At 42.8% G+C, this 9,026-nt stretch overlaps 1 long non-coding RNA gene across 1 annotated transcript; it reads left to right on the top strand.

Annotated features, from left to right (window-relative positions):
- The first annotated feature begins 5,811 nt into the window (after positions 1–5,811).
- Positions 5,812–6,969, top strand: LOC115186659 (uncharacterized). Its single transcript, XR_003875827.1, has 2 exons — positions 5,812–6,119; positions 6,228–6,969. It is a non-coding gene; the product is annotated as an uncharacterized LOC115186659 (long non-coding RNA).
- Positions 6,970–9,026: the final 2,057 nt, after the last annotated feature.

The following is a 9,026-nucleotide window of genomic DNA, read 5'->3' on the forward strand; positions in this document are numbered from 1 at the left end:
GACAGCAGAGGCTCTTGGATCTACCCTGTCTATCCACCAGTTTAGTGACCTTGTTCCATCAATATGTCCATACTACTTCACAAACCATTTGAGGTCTTGACCAGCAATGTCCCATTGGGCTCAACCAAGCTGAGAGTGAGGTTCTAGAAAGAGGACTGACTTTCATACCAACTCCTAAACAGGTGGACTGACTTTCATACCAACTCCTAAACAGGTGGACTGGCTTTCATACCAACTCCTAAACAGGTGGACTGACTTTCATACCAACTCCTAAACAGGTGGACTGACTTTCATACCAACTCCTAAACAGGTGGACTGACTTTCATACCAACTCCTAAACAGGTGGACTGACTTTCATACCAACTCCTAAACAGGTGGACTGACTTTCATACCAACTCCAAAACAGGTGGACTGACTTCCATACCAACTCCTAAACAGGTGGACTGACTTCCATACCAACTCCTAAACAGGTGGACTGACTTTCATACCAACTCCTAAACAGGTGGACTGACTTTCATACCAACTCCTGAACAGGTGGACTGACTTCCATACCAACTCCTGAACAGGTGGACTGACTTTCATACCAACTCCTAAACAGGTGGACTGACTTCCATACCAACTCCTAAACAGGTGGACTGACTTTCATACCAACTCCTAAACAGGTGGACTGACTTTCATACCAATTCCTAAACAGGTGGACTGACTTTCATACCAACTCCTAAACAGGTGGACTGGCTTTCATACCAACTCCTAAACAGGTGGACTGGCTTTCATACCAACTCCTAAACAGGTGGACTGACTTTCATACCAACTCCTAAACAGGTGGACTGACTTTCATACCAACTCCTAAACAGGTGGACTGGGAGGAGCTCCGGAGGGAATCTACACGTCTATCATAGAAGATTGAAGTTATCAGATCATTGTGAATATGAAACAGATTTTCCTCAGATACTATTTCCAAACCCCTCACATTGGGAACCTCAGTTGGAGTCAGAAACTATACAGACTCTGATACGTAGGGATGTGACTTCCTTTTCACAATTCAGAACCAGTCCTTTTTATCAGCTTAACCTTACAAATGGTTAAAAATCAAGCTCTAGAAATATAGTGATTAAACCAGCAGATAAGGGGCTCAGATTGTTGTAATGGATAAAGTGAATATCTTCTTGAAGTCAATAGACAATAGGATCATGTTAAACACTATGTTCCATTGTCCCACTCAACACAACCGGAAAACACAAAGATTAATCCAGGAGATAAACTGTATGAGGATAAGTACATTACAGATAAACAGATGGTCTGTCTTTTTGGCCAGATTCTCCAAGGCCTAGGCAGTTTTAGTTACTGCCTAAAATACATATCTCCTGAGACGTGGGCGGTTCCCTGCGGCTGACCAATAGGAAGTGATTGTGTCTCAGAGACGTGGGTGGTTCCCTGCAGCTGACCAATAGGAAGTGATTGTGTCTCAGAGATGTGGGCGGTTCCCTGCAGATGACCAATAGGAAGTGATTGTGTCTCAGAGACGTGGGCAGTTCCCTGCAGATGACCAATAGGAAGTGATTGTGTCTCAGAGAAGTGGGCGGTTCCCTGCAGCTGACCAATAGGAAGTGATTGTGTCTCAGAATTGCTGAATATATAGACTTTTATTGCTGAATATATAGACTTTTATATCAACCCTCTATCCCAGAAACACCCAGCTATGTTCAGGGTACTGATGAATGAAGGGTTTATTACTATTGTAGTACTGACTTTAATATCAACCCTCTATCCCAGAAACACCCAGCTATGTTCAGGATACTGATGAATGAAGGGTTTATTACTATTGTAGTACTGACTTTAATATCAACCCTCTATCCCAGAAACACCCAGCTATGTTCAGGGTACTGATGAATGAAGGGTTTATTACTATTGTAGTACTGACTTTAATATCAACCCTCTATCCCAGAAACACCCAGCTATGTTCAGGATACTGATGAATGAAGGGTTTATTACTATTGTAGTACTGACTATAATATCAACCCTCTATCCCAGAAACACCCAGCTATGTTCAGGATACTGATGAATGAAGGGTTTATTACTATTGTAGTACTGACTATAATATCAACCCTCTATCCCAGAAACACCCAGCTATGTTCAGGGTACTGATGAATGAAGGGTTTATTACTATTGTAGTACTGACTTTAATATCAACCCTCTATCCCAGAAACACCCAGCTATGTTCAGGATACTGATGAATGAAGGGTTTATTACTATTGTAGTACTGACTTTAATATCAACCCTCTATCCCAGAAACACCCAGCTATGTTCAGGATACTGATAAATGAAGGGTTTATTACTATTGTAGTACTGACTTTAATATCAACCCTCTATCCCAGAAACACCCAGCTATGTTCAGGGTACTGATGAATGAAGGGTTTATTACTATTGTAGTACTGACTTTAATATCAACCCTCTATCCCAGAAACACCCAGCTATGTTCAGGGTACTGATGAATGAAGGGTTTATTACTACTGTAGTACTGACTTTAATATCAACCCTCTATCCCAGAAACACCCAGCTATGTTCAGGGTACTGATGAATGAAGGGTTTATTACTATTGTAGTACTGACTTTAATATCAACCCTCTATCCCAGAAACACCCAGCTATGTTCAGGGTACTGATGAATGAAGGGTTTATTACTATTGTAGTACTGACTTTAATATCAACCCTCTATCCCAGAAACACCCAGCTATGTTCAGGGTACTGATGAATGAAGGGTTTATTACTATTGTAGTACTGACTTTAATATCAACCCTCTATCCCAGAAACACCCAGCTATGTTCAGGGTACTGATGAATGAAGGGTTTATTACTATTGTAGTACTGACTTTAATATCAACCCTCTATCCCAGAAACACCCAGCTATGTTCAGGATACTGATGAATGAAGGGTTTATTACTATTGTAGTACTGACTTTAATATCAACCCTCTATCCCAGAAACACCCAGCTATGTTCAGGGTACTGATGAATGAAGGGTTTATTACTATTGTAGTACTGACTTTAATATCAACCCTCTATCCCAGAAACACCCAGCTATGTTCAGGATACTGATGAATGAAGGGTTTATTACTATTGTAGTACTGACTTTAATATCAACCCTCTATCCCAGAAACACCCAGCTATGTTCAGGATACTGATGAATGAAGGGTTTATTACTATTGTAGTACTGACTTTAATATCAACCCTCTATCCCAGAAACACCCAGCTATGTTCAGGATACTGATGAATGAAGGGTTTATTACTATTGTAGTACTGACTTTAATATCAACCCTCTACCCCAGAAACACCCAGCTATGTTCAGGATACTGATGAATGAAGGGTTTATTACTATTGTAGTACTGACTTTAATATCAACCCTCTATCCCAGAAACACCCAGCTATGTTCAGGATACTGATGAATGAAGGGTTTATTACTATTGTAGTACTGACTTTAATATCAACCCTCTATCCCAGAAACACCCAGCTATGTTCAGGGTACTGATGAATGAAGGGTTTATTACTATTGTAGTACTGACTTTAATATCAACCCTCTATCCCAGAAACACCCAGCTATGTTCGGGATACTGATGAATGAAGGGTTTATTACTGTTGTAGTACTGACTTTAATATCAACCCTCTACCCCAGAAACACCCAGCTATGTTCAGGATACTGATGAATGAAGGGTTTATTACTATTGTAGTACTGACTTTAATATCAACCCTCTATCCCAGAAACACCCAGCTATGTTCAGGATACTGATGAATGAAGGGTTTATTACTATTGTAGTACTGACTTTAATATCAACCCTCTATCCCAGAAACACCCAGCTATGTTCAGGATACTGATGAATGAAGGGTTTATTACTATTGTAGTACTGACTTTAATATCAACCCTCTATCCCAGAAACACCCAGCTATGTTCAGGATACTGATGAATGAAGGGTTTATTACTATTGTAGTACTGACTTTAATATCAACCCTCTATCCCAGAAACACCCAGCTATGTTCAGGATACTGATGAATGAAGGGTTTATTACTATTGTAGTACTGACTTTAATATCAACCCTCTATCCCAGAAACACCCAGCTATGTTCAGGATACTGATGAATGAAGGGTTTATTACTATTGTAGTACTGACTTTAATATCAACCCTCTACCCCAGAAACACCCAGCTATGTTCAGGATACTGATGAATGAAGGGTTTATTACTATTGTATTACTGACTTTAATATCAACCCTCTATCCCAGAAACACCCAGCTGTGTTCAGGGTACTGATGAATGAAGGGTTTATTACTATTGTAGTACTGACTTTAATATCAACCCTCTATCCCAGAAACACCCAGCTATGTTCAGGATACTGATGAATGAAGGGTTTATTACTATTGTAGTACTGACTTTAATATCAACCCTCTATCCCAGAAACACCCAGCTATGTTCAGGGTACTGATGAATGAAGGGTTTATTACTATTGTAGTACTGACTTTAATATCAACCCTCTATCCCAGAAACACCCAGCTATGTTCAGGATACTGATGAATGAAGGGTTTATTACTATTGTAGTACTGACTTTAATATCAACCCTCTATCCCAGAAACACCCAGCTATGTTCAGGATACTGATGAATGAAGGGTTTATTACTATTGTAGTACTGACTTTAATATCAACCCTCTATCCCAGAAACACCCAGCTATGTTCAGGATACTGATGAATGAAGGGTTTATTACTATTGTAGTACTGACTTTAATATCAACCCTCTATCCCAGAAACACCCAGCTATGTTCAGGATACTGATGAATGAAGGGTTTAGTACTATTGTAGTACTGACTTTAATATCAACCCTCTATCCCAGAAACACCCAGCTATGTTCAGGGTACTGATGAATGAAGGGTTTATTACTATTGTAGTACTGACTTTAATATCAACCCTCTATCCCAGAAACACCCAGCTATGTTCAGGATACTGATGAATGAAGGGTTTATTACTATTGTAGTACTGACTTTAATATCAACCCTCTATCCCAGAAACACCCAGCTATGTTCAGGATACTGATGAATGAAGGGTTTATTACTATTGTAGTACTGACTTTAATATCAACCCTCTATCCCAGAAACACCCAGCTATGTTCAGGATACTGATGAATGAAGGGTTTATTACTATTGTAGTACTGACTTTAATATCAACCCTCTATCCCAGAAACACCCAGCTATGTTCAGGATACTGATGAATGAAGGGTTTATTACTATTGTATTACTCTTTTTATTAACTTAGCTACTGACTTGTTCTATTGTTGTTGCATTGTCAAGAGGTTAACCTGCAAGGAAGCATTTCAGTACATAATACTTGTATTGTACTTTATATTATTATAGATATTTTAGGGTTGCCATGGATTTCAAGCAGGAAATGCCATCAGGTCCAAACCCAAAACAAGGAAATTGTAGGAGACAGGCGTGTTGGGGTTTCCTGCCAGCATGACCACCCGCTTCACTTCCTGAACATGAAAAAGGGTGAAAGGTGGGCTGCAGTAATAAGGAGTTTTTTTCAGTTTCTTTTTCAGTATTTTATTTCAGTGTTGATTAATTTAGTTAATTTAGTAAATTGTATTTAGTTATTTAGTGCAGATAATGATGTACTTCCTCTGTAGTTTGTCAAATGCAGTGAACCTGCTGAGAGATGAAGGAGGGGATGAGAGGCCAGAACATCAGTCTCATCTTCATGGAGGACATTGATGCCAGATGCAGTGAACCTGCTGAGAGATGAAGGAGGGGATGAGAGGCCAGAACATCAGTCTCATCTTCATGGAGGACATTGATGCCAGATGCAGTGAACCTGCTGAGAGATGAAGGAGGGGATGAGAGGCCAGAACATCAGTCTCATCTTCATGGAGAACATTGATTCCAGATGCAGCTACATGTGCAAGTAATGAACCTTTTTTATTCAAGATCTCATTGACTTTAACATTTGAAAAGCAGTTTCTCCAACAATAGTTTTAACATTAACATTTTGTCCATAACTTTTTAGAGAAACTTTCCTGAATTGAATCATGGGACCAAATTGGTTGTTCCAGTTTTCCATGCTGATGGACATGACTTGCCATGTCAGGTACTTAAACAGGATCATTAATATTATCAGTAGGTATTTATTCATATTTTATAAGGTTTTAACCAAATAACCCTTTTACCATGGTATGACATGATTTTATATTTCTAGATGAAATTCAACACCCGATATGTGGAAGGTGCTGGACTGGCAGATGGGGAGCAGATGGAGAGGCTGTGGTCGTATCTGAGGCGCTTTGGGAAGGTCACCAAAGAAATGAGTCCGTCCCATCTTATTGACCTCCTGACTGATGCACTTCTCCACCATGGGAAAACGCCAGAGGCTACGTTAGTACACTTGGAATTGTTATTAATTGACTTGATGCTGGTTGACTCTAGTGATGTTCCTAACATGTCCTGTTGTTCTGTTTTAATGGACTCTCTGCCACAGAGGTTTTCCCAGCAACAGAAGTTCAACAGAGGCAGAAAGGGAAATGGCAGAAATTCTTCCAGGTAAACCATTGTATCAATAATCTAAGCATAGAATTTCAGGATTGATTAGAAATGTTGTCACATCTGTCACTGTTGTTATGTTTTAGGAACAACACTGGACACCATTAGGGATTGGAGCAGGAATGTCACTGTCACCCGTGAGAAGCAAAAACCTGCTCTGTGCTGGGATGAGCAATATATTGCAATGCATACAACATACAATTGCAATGTATGTCATTAATTTTAAATAACTAAACAAAGTTTTTATTTTTCAGCATCATTGTCTGTCCTCTCTAATCCATGTTTTATTATCAGCTTGTGCAGATCGAGAGGTACTTCCTCAGTTTTTAACAGTGTAATTGTTAGATCAATGAATATAATTGATCTCCCTGGTCAAAGTATTTAGAACCTTTCTGATGACAGAAAACTGAAGACGATAGAGAAGAAGAACAGCATCCTCCATCGATGGTCCCCCACCAGCAGTCTCTTCCAGATTGCACTCCACAGACTGCAGAGTAACAGATTGATGGTCCCCCACCAGCAGTCTCTTCCAGACTGCACTCCACAGACTGCAGAGGAACAGATTGATGGTCCCCCACCAGCAGTCTCTTCCAGACTGCACTCCACAGACTGCAGAGGAACAGATTGATGGTCCCCCACCAGCAGTCTCTCCCAGACTGCACTCCACAGACTGCAGAGGAACAGATTGATGGTCCCACACCAGCAGTCTCTTCCAGATTGCACTCCACAGACTGCAGAGTAACAGATTGATGGTCCCCCACCAGCAGTCTCTTCCAGACTGCACTCCACAGACTGCAGAGTAACAGATTGATGGTCCCCCACCAGCAGTCTTTTCCAGACTGCACTCCACAGACTGCAGAGTAACAGATTGATGGTCCCCCACCAGCAGTCTCTTCCAGACTGCACTCCACAGACTGCAGAGGAACAGATTGATGGTCCCCCACCAGCAGTCTCTTCCAGACTGCACTCCACAGACTGCAGAGCAACAGATTGATGGTCCCCCACCAGCAGTCTCTCCCAGACTGCACTCCACAGACTGCAGAGGAACAGATTGATGGTCCCCTACCAGCAGTCTCTTCCAGATTGCACTCCACAGACTGCAGAGTAACAGATTGATGGTCCCCCACCAGCAGTCTCTTCCAGACTGCACTCCACAGACTGCAGAGTAACAGATTGATGGTCCCCCACCAGCAGTCTCTTCCAGACTGCACTCCACAGACTGCAGAGGAACAGATTGATGGTCCCCCACCAGCAGTCTCTTCCAGACTGCACTCCACAGACTGCAGAGGAACAGATTGATGGTCCCCCACCAGCAGTCTCTTCCAGACTGCACTCCACAGACTGCAGAGTAACAGATTGATGGTCCCCCACCAGCAGTCTCTTCCAGACTGCACTCCACAGACTGCAGAGTAACAGATTGATGGTCCCCCACCAGCAGTCTCTTCCAGACTGCACTCCACAGACTGCAGAGGAACAGATTGATGGTCCCCCACCAGCAGTCTTTTCCAGACTGCACTCCACAGACTGCAGAGTAACAGATTGATGGTCCCCCACCAGCAGTCTCTTCCAGACTGCACTCCACAGACTGCAGAGGAACAGATTGATGGTCCCCCACCAGCAGTCTCTTCCAGACTGCACTCCACAGACTGCAGAGGAACAGATTGATGGTCCCCCACCAGCAGTCTCTCCCAGACTGCACTCCACAGACTGCAGAGGAACAGATTGATGGTCCCCCACCAGCAGTCTCTTCCAGATTGCACTCCACAGACTGCAGAGTAACAGATTGATGGTCCCCCACCAGCAGTCTCTTCCAGACTGCACTCCACAGACTGCAGAGTAACAGATTGATGGTCCCCCACCAGCAGTCTCTTCCAGACTGCACTCCACAGACTGCAGAGGAACAGATTGATGGTCCCCCACCAGCAGTCTCTTCCAGACTGCACTCCACAGACTGCAGAGGAACAGATTGATGGTCCCCCACCAGCAGTCTCTTCCAGACTGCACTCCACAGACTGCAGAGTAACAGATTGATGGTCCCCCACCAGCAGTCTCTTCCAGACTGCACTCCACAGACTGCAGAGTAACAGATTGATGGTCCCCCACCAGCAGTCTTTTCCAGACTGCACTCCACAGACTGCAGAGTAACAGATTGATGGTCCCCCACCAGCAGTCTCTTCCAGACTGCACTCCACAGACTGCAGAGGAACAGATTGATGGTCCCCCACCAGCAGTCTCTTCCAGACTGCACTCCACAGACTGCAGAGGAACAGATTGATGGTCCCCCACCAGCAGTCTCTCCCAGACTGCACTCCACAGACTGCAGAGGAACAGATTGATGGTCCCCCACCAGCAGTCTCTTCCAGATTGCACTCCACAGACTGCAGAGTAACAGATTGATGGTCCCCCACCAGCAGTCTCTTCCAGACTGCACTCCACAGACTGCAGAGTAACAGATTGA

The sequence above is a fragment of the Salmo trutta genome, unplaced genomic scaffold (assembly GCF_901001165.1).
Source record: "Salmo trutta unplaced genomic scaffold, fSalTru1.1, whole genome shotgun sequence".
Taxonomy (NCBI): Eukaryota; Metazoa; Chordata; class Actinopteri; order Salmoniformes; family Salmonidae; genus Salmo; species Salmo trutta.